Source organism: Oryctolagus cuniculus, chromosome X (genome assembly GCF_964237555.1).
Source record: "Oryctolagus cuniculus chromosome X, mOryCun1.1, whole genome shotgun sequence".
Taxonomy (NCBI): domain Eukaryota; kingdom Metazoa; phylum Chordata; class Mammalia; order Lagomorpha; family Leporidae; genus Oryctolagus; species Oryctolagus cuniculus.
In genome coordinates this window covers 77,957,474-77,971,655 of record NC_091453.1, presented here as the reverse complement: position 1 = coordinate 77,971,655, position 14,182 = coordinate 77,957,474, and the positions used below count along the sequence as shown (strand labels likewise).

Here is a 14,182-nt window from a genome sequence, read left to right as displayed (position 1 = left end):
GGGTGGGGGGTGGGGTGGGGGAGCTGTTTCACAGAAATGCTGAAGGTTCAGTGTTTTTAACTGAAACTTTTTTTCCCAGAACCACCCTGATAGTAGCTTTTAAGCATAAAATGTTGTCTTGCATGTTTAGCATCTAAGGCATATTTAAATCAGAGGAGTGGGAGAAAATCCATTTTGGGATCATTATCCTATTCCTTTTTTAAAAAAAGATTTATTTTATTAGAGAGGCAGAAAGAAAGAGAGAGAGAGAGAAATCCTTGGCTGAAGCCAGGATCTTTATCCAGGTCTCCCACATGGGCACAGGGGCCCAGGGACTTGGACCATCTTCCGCTGCTTTCCCAGGCACATTAGCAGGGAGCTGGATCAGAAGTGGAGTAGCAGGGACTCTAACAGATGCCCATATAGGATTCTGGTGTCACAGGGGGCCTACGCCATAACACTGGCCCCAAATCCCATTCCTTCTTATCAAAAGTCTCCCATGCAGTTGTTTCTAAGGAGTAATCACGGGCCTTCTGACTGCAAAGAGAGAACAGGGACATATGCGCTGGATTTCACAGTGTCTTCTGTCACCATGTTCTAGGAAAGAAGGCAAGCCCATGAAGGGCTGTGAACAGCTTGCAGACAACAGGAATTGTTTTGGCGACATGCATGTGATGTCCAAAAGAGCACCTGGTAAAAGGGTCTGGCTGCTGCCTCCTGACAACTTGTCTCAGTGTTTAAGTTGGAGTTATCTTTTGGCATGCAATCGACCTTTTGCTCTGCGACCACCCTTCCTACTCTGACCCTTTTCCTCACTGATATTCGTGTGCTAGATCAAAGCAATTATTATTATTATTTAATTTGACAGAGTTAGACAGTGAGAGAAAGAGACAGAGAGAAAGGTCTTACCTCCCTTGCTTCACCCCCCAAATGGCCACTACAGCCGGCATGCTGCGCCGATCCGAAGCTGGGAGCCAGGTGCTTCCTCCTGGTGCAAGACCCAAGGACTTGGGCCATCCTCCACTGCACTCCCGGGCCACAGCAGAGAGCTGGACTGGAAGAGGAGCAACCAGGACTAGAACCCGGCGCCCATATGAGATGCCGGTGCCGCAAGCGGAGGATTAACCAAGTGAGCCATGGAGCCTGCCCCAAGATCAAAGCAATTATTTAACAGCACAGTTCTGAAATTCGGGAGGGCAGCTTCTCCTACTTGGCTGAATCTTACAAATGTTCCACTCTTCCCAAAGAAGAAAACGTCACTGTATGAAAACCGGAACTATGGACCCTTAAAGACCATGACCCTTTATTGCACTGAGTTGACTTCTTTACTTTCATTATCTTCATATTTAATAATGAAGCAACAGATTCTTCTAACAAAAATAATTCAAGGAATAACAAATGCATCAATTTAGAAAATAAAGTATACTCCCTTTCCTCCACACTGATCCCCCTCAACACTGGTTAATAGTTTGACGCAGTTTTATAGATTCCCCACAATGTTTATAAGGGAATCTATGTCTTATCCAACTCACACTTATTTTAAGAGAATAAATGGGATCAGAAAATTTAAAACTTGCATTCCACTTCATATAATGTGAATATTTCTACATTAATGCATTCAGATACATTTCATTTTTAAGCTTTTATAATGTCACATTGTATGAATATGCAATAATTGATTTAACTAGCTCTCTACTGATGAGTACATTGGTCATTTTCCCAGGGTTTTCTATTACAACCACAGAAGCAATGAAATGTCAATTTTTGTTGAAAACTTGCTATTTCTCTGCTTAACAGGATAATATATGTTCATCACAGAAAACTTGGAGAATACAGAAAGTTGCAAATAAGACGATTAAGAACACCTAGAATCCAAGGGACTGTGCTATGGCATAGTGGGTAAAGCCACCACCTGTAGTGTCAGCATGCCATATGGGTGCTGGTTTGAGTCCTGACTGCTTCACTTCCAATCCCACTCCCTGCTAATGCTCTTGGAAAAGCCATTGAAGATGGTCCAAGTGCTTGGGCCCCTGCACCCACGTGGGAGACCCAGAGGACACTCCTGGCTCCTGGCTTCAGATTGGCCCAGCTCCAGTAGTTGTGGTCATTTGGAGAGTGAACCAATGAATGAAGGATCTCTCTGTCTCTCCCTTTCTCTCTCTCTCTCTCTCTCTGTGTGTGTGTGTCTCTTTCCCTCTCTCTCTTTCCGTAGTTCTGCTTTTCAAATAAATAAATAAATATTTACACACACACCCCCAAAAAACACCTAGAATCCTACAAATCCTACAGCAAACCGTAAACATTGGTAACATTTTGGCTGCATTTGGGTATGTGGTCATTGAGTCTTTCATGTGGACAAGAGGGAAAGGGGGTAGATGCTTGTGTTTCACTTTTTTTAAAAAAAATCTTGGAATAGCATCAGATACGACGACTCCTGTTAGTGGTCTACACACATTTTCCCTTTATTCCTTTAGTAAAAAAATTAAATTCTTTCCACCATAGCAATGTTCCCAACTAAAATCCAATGTTTCTCAGTGTTCCTGAAGTTAAAGATAACCAAGCAATATGATTCTGAATGAATGAGAGGTGAAGGGAAATTTATTGGAGATTTCTGGCAATATTTTGCTTTCTTGATATGGGCAATACCAGGTCCCCTTTATTACTTCCTTTTTCTTTTTCTGGCCCAGAGCATCCTTGTCAGGGTGGTTGTAGAATATCCACATTGTGAACATGAGGTGACAAAGATGAAAACAAAAGCCATAGGCTCAAAATGGTAGAATGCAAAGATACAAGGAGCCTTGGACATAGATGACATGGTGGAGACACTGCACAAGCTCTAACAGTCTACCTCCATATTTTTGGTAATATAAAAAAACTCTATTGAATAACATACTGTATTCAGATTCCATTGTGTGTAAAGAAACATGTGCCCTGATATTCTGTATATGCAAGCTGCTTTTATCCCACTTCATTCATTTAACATCACATTGTGAGCACTTTCCCATGACATTAAATATTGCTTAAAAATACAGAACTTCTAATAGCTGCATAATACGTCTGTGTAGGTATATCATTATTTAATCATTTAATTGTTGGTTTTTAGGTTACTTATAATTTCACATTAATTTATAATGGAATTGATATGGATACATATTAATTTTAATTACTTGTTTTCTTAAGATATATTTTTAGGAGGTGTGTGGGTTAAGCTGCCTCTTGGGACATCAGAATCCCATATCAGAGTCCCTGGTTCGAGTTTCAGCTACAAAAATCTGATCTGGCTCCCTGCTAATGCACCTGGGTGGCAGCTAATGCTAGCACAAGTATTTGAGCCCCTGCCATCCACACGGGTAACCCTGATAGAGCTCCAGGCTCCTGGATTGGGTCTGGCCTAGCTCCAGGCTTTTACAGGCAGTTGTGAAGTAAACCAGCAGATAGAAAATCTGTCACTCTGCCTTTCAAAGTAATAAAGCAATACACACACACACACACACACACACACATATTTCTAGGGTTGAGATTATGATACCGAAGAGAAAAATACATTTTTTAAAGCAAGCTCATGCTTTTATTTATTTATTTATTTGAAAGGCAGAGTTATAGAGAGACAGAGGCAAAGAGAGAGAGAGAAAGAGAGAAGTCTTCCATCTGCTGGTTCACTCCCCAAATGGCTGCAACTGAGCTGATCCAAAGCCAGGAGCCAGGAGCTTCCTCCAGGTCTCCCATGCAAGTTCAGGGGCCCAAGCACTTGGGCCATCCTCCACTGCCTTTCCAGGCCATAGCAGAGAGCTGGATTGGAAGTAGAGCAGCCAGGACTCAAACCAGTGCCTATATGGGATGCCAGCACTGCAGGCCACAGCTTTACCCGCTATGTCACAGCAATGGTGCCAAAAAATACATTTTCAACATTCTCATAAATATTATTTTTCCAAGATATTTTTTCAAGTTAATTCTTCCAATAGCAGCAATATATCAGAATAGCATTTCAAAAACATCTTCAGCAATACTTAGAATTTTCTCTAATCATTAACAATAGATAAATAACAGTATTTTATTGTTGCTTTATTTTTAGTCTTCAATTATGAGTGATACTGAGTCTTTCATGTCTCTCCCCTCAAATTAACCTCTTCTTACCACATAATAAAATAATTTTCAAACACATTGTAATCATATATTACAAAAATGCAGTCTTTGAGTCACATGATATCTTTCAAACATGCTGCTATTAAAAATCACGTACAGGGTACAATGAACTCATGACTTCCTCGTATGTTTAATAAGCTAAGAAGTGATCACTCCAGTTTCTAACTGCAGGATTTGCTTGGATGTCCTTTAATCTTCACATACACACTTCACTTCCCCACATGTTACTGGAATATTTCTCCAAAGTTATGATAATGTCTTAGTAAGAAGTAGTACAGACTATGTGAGCTATGAGCTGAGCAGTATTGAGTGCTTTACAGACATGAAACTCACTCAAATCTTGTAACAACCCCAAGAGGAAGGTGTTATTGCCACCTCCATCCTACAGATGAAGAAACTGAGACATAAGCCTGAAAAGTAACTAGGCCCAAGTTTCCGTTTCTAAGTGTTGGAAGGGGCAGTCAGGCTCAAGAGTTCCTGCTGAGAATTAGTATGTGTTTCTGTCTTATCAGTCAGTGCTGCTCTTTCATTAATCAAACAACTGGTGAGTCTTTTGCAAAGAGTTTGAATATAAGCAAACTCTGCACTTAACTTAGCCCATAAGGGCAGCTTTCAATCATGTTCTTCCATTCACAAACTTTCTGTCTAAACTTAGACAAGCCCTTGAACCTTCCTGAGTGTCGGTTTCTGAGCCACATTCTTTCCAGTACATTCATAGCCATTTCAGTAGTCTTACGTCTGAAAATTATTTACTTTGTTGTGGTCCCATCAACTGGTCTGTAATCAGTGTCAGTAATAATTAGAAACCCCCAAATCAATGTGAAAATGATCCATTCTGTGTGCTTGCTGACACAGTCCTTAGTCCAACTGCAGACCTCAACCAAACAGCTAGCTGCTCGCTGCCAGAGCTGAAAAAAAAAAAAAAATCAGAAGACAAAACTGGAGATAAGCTAAAAGAGAAAGTAAGCCTAGTTGTTGGGTTGGTTAGAACGCAAAGTCAGCTGCTGTGGAGTTGTTCTATGGTGAGAAAGAGAAACTGAAACTCTTCCAAGAGCAGCCCTGCCAGCCCTTGACTTTGACCTGGCCCAGCCCTGGATGTTGCCAGCATTTGAGGAGTGAACCAGTGGACAGATAAGCTCTGTCTCTCAAATAAAAAATAAATAAATAAATAATTTTTAAGACCCTAGAAAAGCAATGGCTGGGATAACCTCTGTCTCTCTCAAATATATATATATATATATATATATATATATATAAATTACATATATATATATATAATTTTTAAGACTGTAGAAAAGCAATGGCTTAGAGGTAGTTCCTGGAAAAGTTTCCTGAGCCCCAAGGGTAGTAGGAAAGCAGCCAAGGACCTCTGACGTAAAGGGCCAGGAAAGTGGACACCTTAGCAGTAATCCCATTAGAACTCTGATGAAACACTACATGTGCGTTCCTCATCACTGCTACTCACCCCATATCCCCCTGACACCTCGGCACTATGTAAGATGCCCAAAGCGTGACTTTGTAACCTTAAGGAGAAGACTCTAAGGAGTGAGGTTAGTTTGTTCCTCCCACTAGTCCCCCATCATCACTGCTATATTTGGCACGGCAGTGATTAAGATCGGAGAGCCATAATGCTCTAATAACTTTAAGGGTGAGCTCTCCTGACTCCCCTTTTTACCATATAATGATTCAGTATGACGTTTTCTGCTCCAGCCAAGAAAAATCCTGATAGATGGAAATTTATCTTACACTTACGAAAAGGCCTGTACTTAAGTTGTTATCTTAAGGTTTTGGCATTGATGTCTATGCTCAACTCATATCCATATTCAGGTCTATACAGAACTGCACCTCAAACAAAAATCAGTTTCAGAATGTTTAATTCATCAGCAGGCTCTACTACAATTTGAAGTTATGATTCCAGGAAGTCTGGTTATTTCAAATGTGAAAAGAATATCACCAAGCCACACCTTTCAAAAAAATTTATTAGCATATGATTCTTTGCTGAACAAGGAAGATGGGAAATGTAGTTGCATTCACAAAGAATGTGTGGAGACTGCCAAGAAAGCAAGTAATTTCTGGAAGTCACCCTTATTTGGAAATATTCTAGCTACAGAACTATGGTTGTTTAAACAAAAGCATCTACCATATCTCCTTTTGGAAAAAATGTCCTTCCAAAATATAGGAAAACAATCAGATACGATGCTCCTCAGTTCTTCTATGATTTACTTGAAAACAACTTAAGTTGGAAACAAACAAACAAAAAAGACAAAGCCCACAAAAAACTGCAAGTAGCTTCCTGTAGACACTGTAATATCACGGAAAAAACATAGACTTTGGAGTTGACAGACCTGTTTTTAAAGTCTGGCTGTACTCAACTAGTTGGGTGACCTTGGGCATGTAACTTTATCTTCTCTATGATTTGTCTGTAAAAATAATCAAGTCAGACTAAATGAAAAAACATATGTGCAAGTGCTTATTGAATCCTATTCCTCCACTAGGCCTCAATGGAAAAGCAGAATAGTTACACACGGTTCTTCTCATATATGATAAACAAGTACATGTCTCAGTAAGTACACAAAACTACTCAGATGACTTCTTAAAAGCTCTGGACAGAGGAAAACAACAAAGTGATGCGTGGCCAAGTACAAAATTAGGAACTGCAGTGAGATACACTGAAATAAATTCTACTTCAAGTGGCCCTGATAAAGGTCCTTTTTGAGGTCGCTATTTGCTACATGAAGTTTGCTACATGTGCGACATCCAGAAATTCTACTGCTATAGTAAAATGCCAGGTCGTGCTATTTCATTCTCATTATGAGAATGAGATCAATGAAAAATGATTAGCAGCAGTTTCTGCCCAGTTAGCCAGAGTAAAATATCAGCTCAAGTCCAAAGGCAGCAGAAGACACTAGGGTCAATGGCAAAATGATAAAGTTGCCACCTTATTTTGAAGCTTTTTTTTTTTCAGTTGTCCAATAATTCCACAGTATTTTTTGGCTGTGTTGAAATTCTTCTAAGAAACTTCTACTTTAATTGTTATAATCCAGCAGTTGGTAAAACTATGGCAAAGGAGCCAAAATCAGTCTGCTATGCTTTTGTAAATAAAGTTTTATTGGAACACAGTCACACCCATTCAACTATGTATTTTTATGACTGCATTCATACTACAATAGCAGAATTGAGTAGTTGTGACAATGACCATATGATCTGCAAAGACTACAACATTTGCTATCAGGATTCCTACAGAAAAAGTGCATCAACTCTTATTCTACCCCCTAACAACTGTTTGCTACCTAAAATCAAAGATTATCTATGGGATATCTTCATTTTCAAACATGACCACATTGATGTCACCTATAGACTGCCTGGAACAAAAAAAGAATTTAAGATTATTTAATTATTTATTTGAGGGGCCAGTGCCATGGCATAGTAGGTTAATCTTCCGCCTGTGGTGCCAGCATCCCATATAGCTGCTGGTTCTAGTCCCGGCTGCTCCTCTTCCAGTCCAGTTCTCTGCTATGGCCTGGGAAAGCAGTGAAGGATGGCCCGGGTCCTTGGGCCCCTGCCCCCACATGGGAGACTGGGAAGAAGCACCTGGCTCCTGGCTTCGGATCAGTGCAGCTCCAGCCGTTGCGGTCATTTAGGGGAGTGAACCAGTGGATAGAAGACCTTTCTGTCTTTCCCTCTCACTGTCTGTAACTCTACCTTTCAAATAAATAAATAAAATCTTGAACCAAAAAAATTATTTATTTGCAACAGCTAGAGAGGGAGAGACAGAGATCAGTCAATCTTCCATCTGCTGGTTTACTCCCCAAATGACTACAACACCTGGGGCTAGGTCAGGCCAAAATCAGGAGCCAGGAGCAGGGTACAGGGGCCTAAGTACTTGGACCATCTTGTGCTGCTTTCCCAGGTGGATTACAGAGAGCTGGATCAAAAGTAGAGCAGCTGGGACCATATGGGATGCTAGTGTTGCAGACAGAGGCCTAGCCTGCAGAAAAAATTTTTTTGCAGAGTCTTATTTTAAAAAAATTCTTTAAATTTACTTGAAAGGCAGAGAGATGGAGTGACAGCCAGAGACAGAGAGAAATGTCCCATCTGCTGAATCACTCCCTAAATGTCCACAACAGCACTGGTCCAAGCCAAAGACAGGAGCCACACACTCAATCTAGGTCTCCAACATGGGTAGTACCCAAACACTTGATGTCACTGCTGCTTCCCAGGTGTACATGAGCAGGAAGCTGAACTTGGAGGCAGAGCTGGGACTAGAACCCGGGCACTCTGGTATGGGGCTGCAGGTATTACAATTGGCATCTTTACTGCTGTACCACATTCCCACCTAAGTAGAATCTTCTTTGCACATCCTGCCCATGCTTATTCCCTTTCCAAAATAATGGAAGTCAGCAATGTGGCACCCTGTGTTGGAAAAATTGTCAAATTTTGAATTTGGAGTATCTCTAAACTGTACTGGCATGTGAAAGTTGTATGTGATTAACTGCCTTTATTTCATTATCTTATTTAAACAAACCCAAGTATAGCCAAAGTCAGCTTTGAGGGCAGTCTACCAATCTCTTAGGAGATTTGCTCTCAAACAGTAGAGTTGAAACACACTGGATACTCACCATCTTTTTTTTGTAAAGTTTTGAAAACTTTGAGAATTGTAGCAATGACATCTGTTGGAAACTGAACAATCAGCTGCAGCACTGCTTCATGTCATGAACTTTCATCCCAAATCAGAACTGACAATCAGTCTGATTCAGCCCATAGCTCATCCTCCCAAATAATGTGGTTTGAAAGATAAGAAATCTGAAAGAAGTAAAATAATGGCTGCAATAACTGGAAAAACAGAAGACAGGAATTGGGGCAAAATCTCCCTCCTAACTATGCAAAATCTTCAAGATGGAGCCAAGCTATAAGTAATTCAAAAGTTATAATTTATTTGTGTCAAGGGGTCCTTGATATAAGAAGTCGGAGTAGGGAAAGTAAAAAAGATTAGTTCAGCTTCCTTTGTTCTTCATGGACATGTTCCAAGGTAAAGTTCAAACTAATGTTAGTCTTCATTATTTAGCTTTATTATGCCTACAACAAAAATAAAACTATTTCCATATTTTCCCCATTAAGTTACAGGTTTTAAGATATATTTTCCAAAAAGTGATGGGAAGGAAGCTCCTTCTTAAAAATGGGAATGTAGGGGCAAGCATTTAGCCCAGTCCTTAAGATGCCAGTTAAGACACCCACATTCCACAATAGAGTGCCTGGGCTGGAGTCAGCCGTGGTGCCTGACTCCAGTTTCCTGCTAATGTAGACCCTGGGTGCCGGCAGCAATACCTCAAGTACTTGGGTCTCTGCCACCCACATGGGAGGCCTCTTGCATTGAGTTTTGGGCTCCCTTCTTCAGCCCTGCCTAGCCCCAGCCATTGTGGGCATTTGGGAAGTGAACAGGTAGATGGGAGTTTCTCTCTCTCTCTCTCTCTCTCTCTCTCTCTGTTGTTTAAACATTTGTTAACTAAAACAAAAAAAGGCATGTAAATAACACCCAGCAATATTTATAGTCAAGACATAGGGGAAGGCAAATGTTTAATGGCAAATTAGTATATCTTTATAACAAAGTAACATGTAATGACATAATTTCATAGATTTCACAGATAGTTCTTACACAATTCTAAATCTGATTCTCCCATTTGGTTGCTAAAGAATTTCACTTTTCAGTTTTGCCCTGAGAGAGAAAAAACATAGAGCAAAATCTCTCCCTGGAATAATGTGGTGATTCAAGCACTCCAAGTTCTAAATTGTGTTAGAGGTATATGTTTATCCTTTTGGAGAAAAATATAAGGAGGCTTTTACTACAGACCATGGGATTATTTGCAAATATGCTTTGACAAGGCAAAGCGGTAGACAGTCGCATGATACCAAGAACCCCACTCTTGGGTCATTATTTTGGAGAGCCCAAGTAATAAAATACCACCAAGTTATCAGAGATATAGTGACAAATCTATCCCACCCACAGGCTTGGGGACAGGGAGAATTAGAGTCACAGAATGTGAGTGTGTGTCTTTATAGCTGAGCAGACTACTTTCAGCCAGCCAGTGATGAAGGGCTTTGGACCATGTCCACCAGAAAAGAGGAAATGAAAACTGAAATACTAAAGGCAGACAACTGGAATGCTACTGAGTTTCCCCTGGGTCTGCACTTTTGCTAAATTTCCCTTTACCCACAGCAAAAAAAAAAAAAGACCTAGGAGGTCTTTTTGGGAGGCTCTGTCAACTTGTCATCAGGAATCAGGGACAATTTTAGCCTATCTATAGAGGCAAGAGCAAGCAGAGAACTTTCAAATAGTAAATCAGATCATGTTATTCTCCTGTTCAGTCTTTCCAGTGGGTTCCAGTCACTTTTTGAACCAAATCTAAAAGGCTAATTGTCGCTCCCCCTCTTCATGGAGGAACGACACTAAACCCTGCCTAGGCTTCATATCCGAGTCACGGCACCATTATGTCGCTCCCCCTCTTCGTGGAGGAACGACACAGGACCCTGCGCTGTTCTTTCGTCTGCTCGGCCCTCCCCGGGTTTGCTGCTGGTTCTTCCCGGGTTGGCTGCTATCCCTTCCACCTCCGTGGAAGGGCAGTTCCCCCTGGCCACATTCCCCACTTCCGCAGGGGAGCGGCACACCGCCGGCCGGCTCTCTCGGGGGCTGCACAGGTGTTCCCCTTAGGTGTTCCCCTTAGATGTTCCTGGTGCATGCCGTCTCTCTCCTCCTTTATAGTCCTCCTCTGCCAATCCCAACTCGGCTGCCCACACGCCGAGTACGCTGCTCTCCAATCAGGAGCAAGTCCTACAGTTTATTGGTTGAACTGGAGGCAGCTGGGTAGAAGCTGTTTTCTCCTCTCCCAGCGCCATATTGTAGGAGAGCAGATGCATAGAATAAGTCTTAATTCCAGTAACAATATAGTCCGAGTTGCTCCCCACAGTGGGAGAGCAGATGCATAGAATAAGTCTTAATTCCAGTAACAGTATAGTCCGAGTTGCTCCCCACAGCTAATCATAGCCAATAAGGCCGTGCATGCTCTTATTCTATCTGCATAACCTCGTGTCACACTGTCTTGTATACCCTGCTTTAGCCACACTCTTCTTCTTGCCATTTCTAGAACATGTCAAACTCATCGTCATTTCAGAACCTTCAGATTGGCTGCCCTCTGGTCTGAAAAGCTCATCCTCCAGACTTCATGTGCTTCACTCCCGTACCCCATTCATGTCTCTGCACAAATACCACCACCTAACAGCAGCTGCCACGGACTGCCTTGTATAAAACTACCTACCCCTGTTCACTTTATATCCCCCATTTGCTTTAATTTTCTATGAATAATTATAAGCATGTGATGATACACTACATATGGATTGAGAAAATTTATCATCTACCCCTCACAAGATCATAATAGACATGGTTTTGAGTTTGTTCACTCCTTATCTGTGAGGGTTAGAATAGTGGATACTCCAGTGATATTTATTGAAAGAATAAATTAACTGAAACAGACAGTGAAATGAAATCAATATTGTAGAGATCTTGTTTCCAGACTGTGCAAGACTTAAAATATTCCAAACAGTTAAACATATGCAAATAGACATTTTAAGACTTCTGGAAAAGTTAATTTCATAAATGACCTTGGCCATTCCACAGTTTAACTCAAATTTCAACCTAATGCTACATGCTACCACTCAAGCTTGGTTCCTCTTTAGTAGCAAGACAGGATTGCTATAATGTCTAATGTTGGTCTCAGAATATCCAAAGACCCTTATCTTGCCAAGTCTGGAGAAAGTTTTAAATATCTTTTGCTCAGAAGAATTCTAGAAATAGCAGACATAATCACTCTTTCAGAAAATTAGATTCACAGATATTGTTGGCCTATTTAATCAGACTCGAGTCCCAGCATACTATCCTAACTTAGTACTATATAAAGGCAAACTCTTGCATCTGAAGAGATTTAACACAGTAGGACATCTGGCTTCCTATTATTCATGGAGTAGGTGTTATGGGCTGAACTCATTCACAAATTTGCTCTGGAGAAACTTGGGGAGAAAGTTAGCAGGTTCTGGAATCCACCTGGAGCCATGGAGTAAAGGTTTTATTTTTATCAATGAAACTAATCAGTTCAGCCCAGTATTGACAGTGACACTGTTATTAGCATCACTGTATCCCCAGGAGACTGCATTATCTTACATTACTAACTCCTGCTGTATTCTATATTTTGTTCTGGTCAAGCTGGACATCTCCTTTTACCAATCTTACCCTGTGCTTTTCTGTCTTAATATGTTTGCTCCTCCTGTTTCCTAACTTGTACCAAAGTGGTTTTTTTTTTAAGATTTTATTTATTTATTTGAAAGGTAGAGTTACAGGCAGAGAGAGGGAGAGACAGAGCGAAAGGTCTTCCATCCACTGGTTCACTCCCCAAATGGCTGCAATGGGTGGAGTTGGGCCAATCTGAAGCCAGGAGCTTCTTCCGGGTCTCCCACACAGGTGCAGGGGCCCAAGCCCTTGGGCCATCTTCTGCAGCTATCCCAGGTCACAGCAGAGAGCTAGATGGGAAGAGAAGCAGCCAGGACTAGAACCGGCACTCATATGGGATGCTGGAACCTCAGGCAGAGGCTTAGCCCACCACACCACAGCCAGGCACCTCCCCCCCGCCCCTTTTTGGTAAAGATTTTATGTATTTAGTTGAAAAGTAGAGTTACAGACAGAGAGAAGGAGAGACAGGGAAAAAGGCCATAGTGGTTTTTTAAAATGTATCTCACATACCTCTTCTATTTTACAATAAGCCCATTCATTTATTCATCTATTCATTCGTTCATTCAAACACAATCTCACATTAAGGAGAAAAAAAAGAAGCTAATTTAAATATCTGATCAAAACAGCCCATTTCTAAAACTTATAGTAAAAAAGACAGTACTAAGGATTGTTTACTCCAGATAGAGTTGCTAAGAGTCTCAGACTTGCAGAGAAGTTTCACAAGGATCTATCTGTAGTGTCAAAGACCAAAGTGACTGAGTTCTGTCTAAATCTGGGTTAGTCAAGAACACAGTTCAACAACTGGTGCTAACATGTGTACACAAAGTCAGATAGACACATTTCCTGCTACAAGGGGGAGAAAAAAACATGAAACAGTACCATAAATGGAATACATAAAATATTATATGCACGTAGTTAGGAACACATCATACTATATGCTTACCATATATCATGACTGCTCTCACAGTGTCTAACGACTTGCACAGAATACTTAATAAATATTTATGAAATTGAATGGAATTCAGTTTTTTAAATTAGAAGACACAGATTCAAACTCTTCTTGCCATAAGGTATGTGGAACATGGGAGGCTGATAAAAATTAATTTCAAGCACCAGATCAAAATGACATTAAAAAATAAGATGAGGGGCAGCAATTGTTGTGTAGCAGGTTAAGCTACCACTAGAGACACCCACATCCCGTATTGGAATACCAGTTCCATCCAGCTCTCTTGGTTCTAATCCTGCTTCTTGCTAATGCATACTGGCAGGCAGCATATGGTAGCCCAAGTGCTTGGGTTCCTAATATCCATCCACATGGGAGATCTGGATGGTGCCCTCAGATCCTGGTGTTTGCATGGCCCAGCCCTGGCTGATGCAGGCATTTGGGGAGTGAACCAGTGAATGGAAGATCTCTTGCTTACTTTCACTCTCCCTTTCAAGTAGATGAAAATAAATATTTAAAATTAAAATGTAATTCACAAAAGTCAATTTTAGTAAATGACAATTTTTAAAATAGGATGACATTCTCAACTAAATAAACAAAAGTCTAAGATACATTCAATTGTTCCCACAATGACTATCTTGACACTTTGCATTAAATAATAAACACCAGATTCTCCTACCCCCAAAAATCTTTGTGCCCCACATTTGCAAGCAGGTACACAGTCTACTGGGGAAACCAGTGCTGTGTAAGGAGATGTCCCTATTGCCTCTTCTAGTGTTAGAATCTTTAGGAATTTATTTCTTTAGAGCAACTCAGAGCTGAGGAACATTCAAAAATAAGCT

General features: G+C 40.8%; 1 long non-coding RNA gene across 4 annotated transcripts in view; it reads right to left on the bottom strand.

Moving 5' to 3' along the window:
- Positions 1–14,182, bottom strand: part of LOC127484884 (uncharacterized) — a 239,703-nt gene that overhangs the window by 122,170 nt on the left and 103,351 nt on the right. Inside the window, exon 3 of one of the 4 annotated variants that reach the window (XR_011385376.1) lies at positions 12,461–12,687. The exons of the other annotated variants lie outside the window; for them this stretch is intronic. This is a non-coding gene — a long non-coding RNA (uncharacterized lncRNA). Of the gene's footprint in view, positions 1–12,460; positions 12,688–14,182 lie in introns of those variants that run through there. 4 annotated transcript variants of the gene reach the window in all.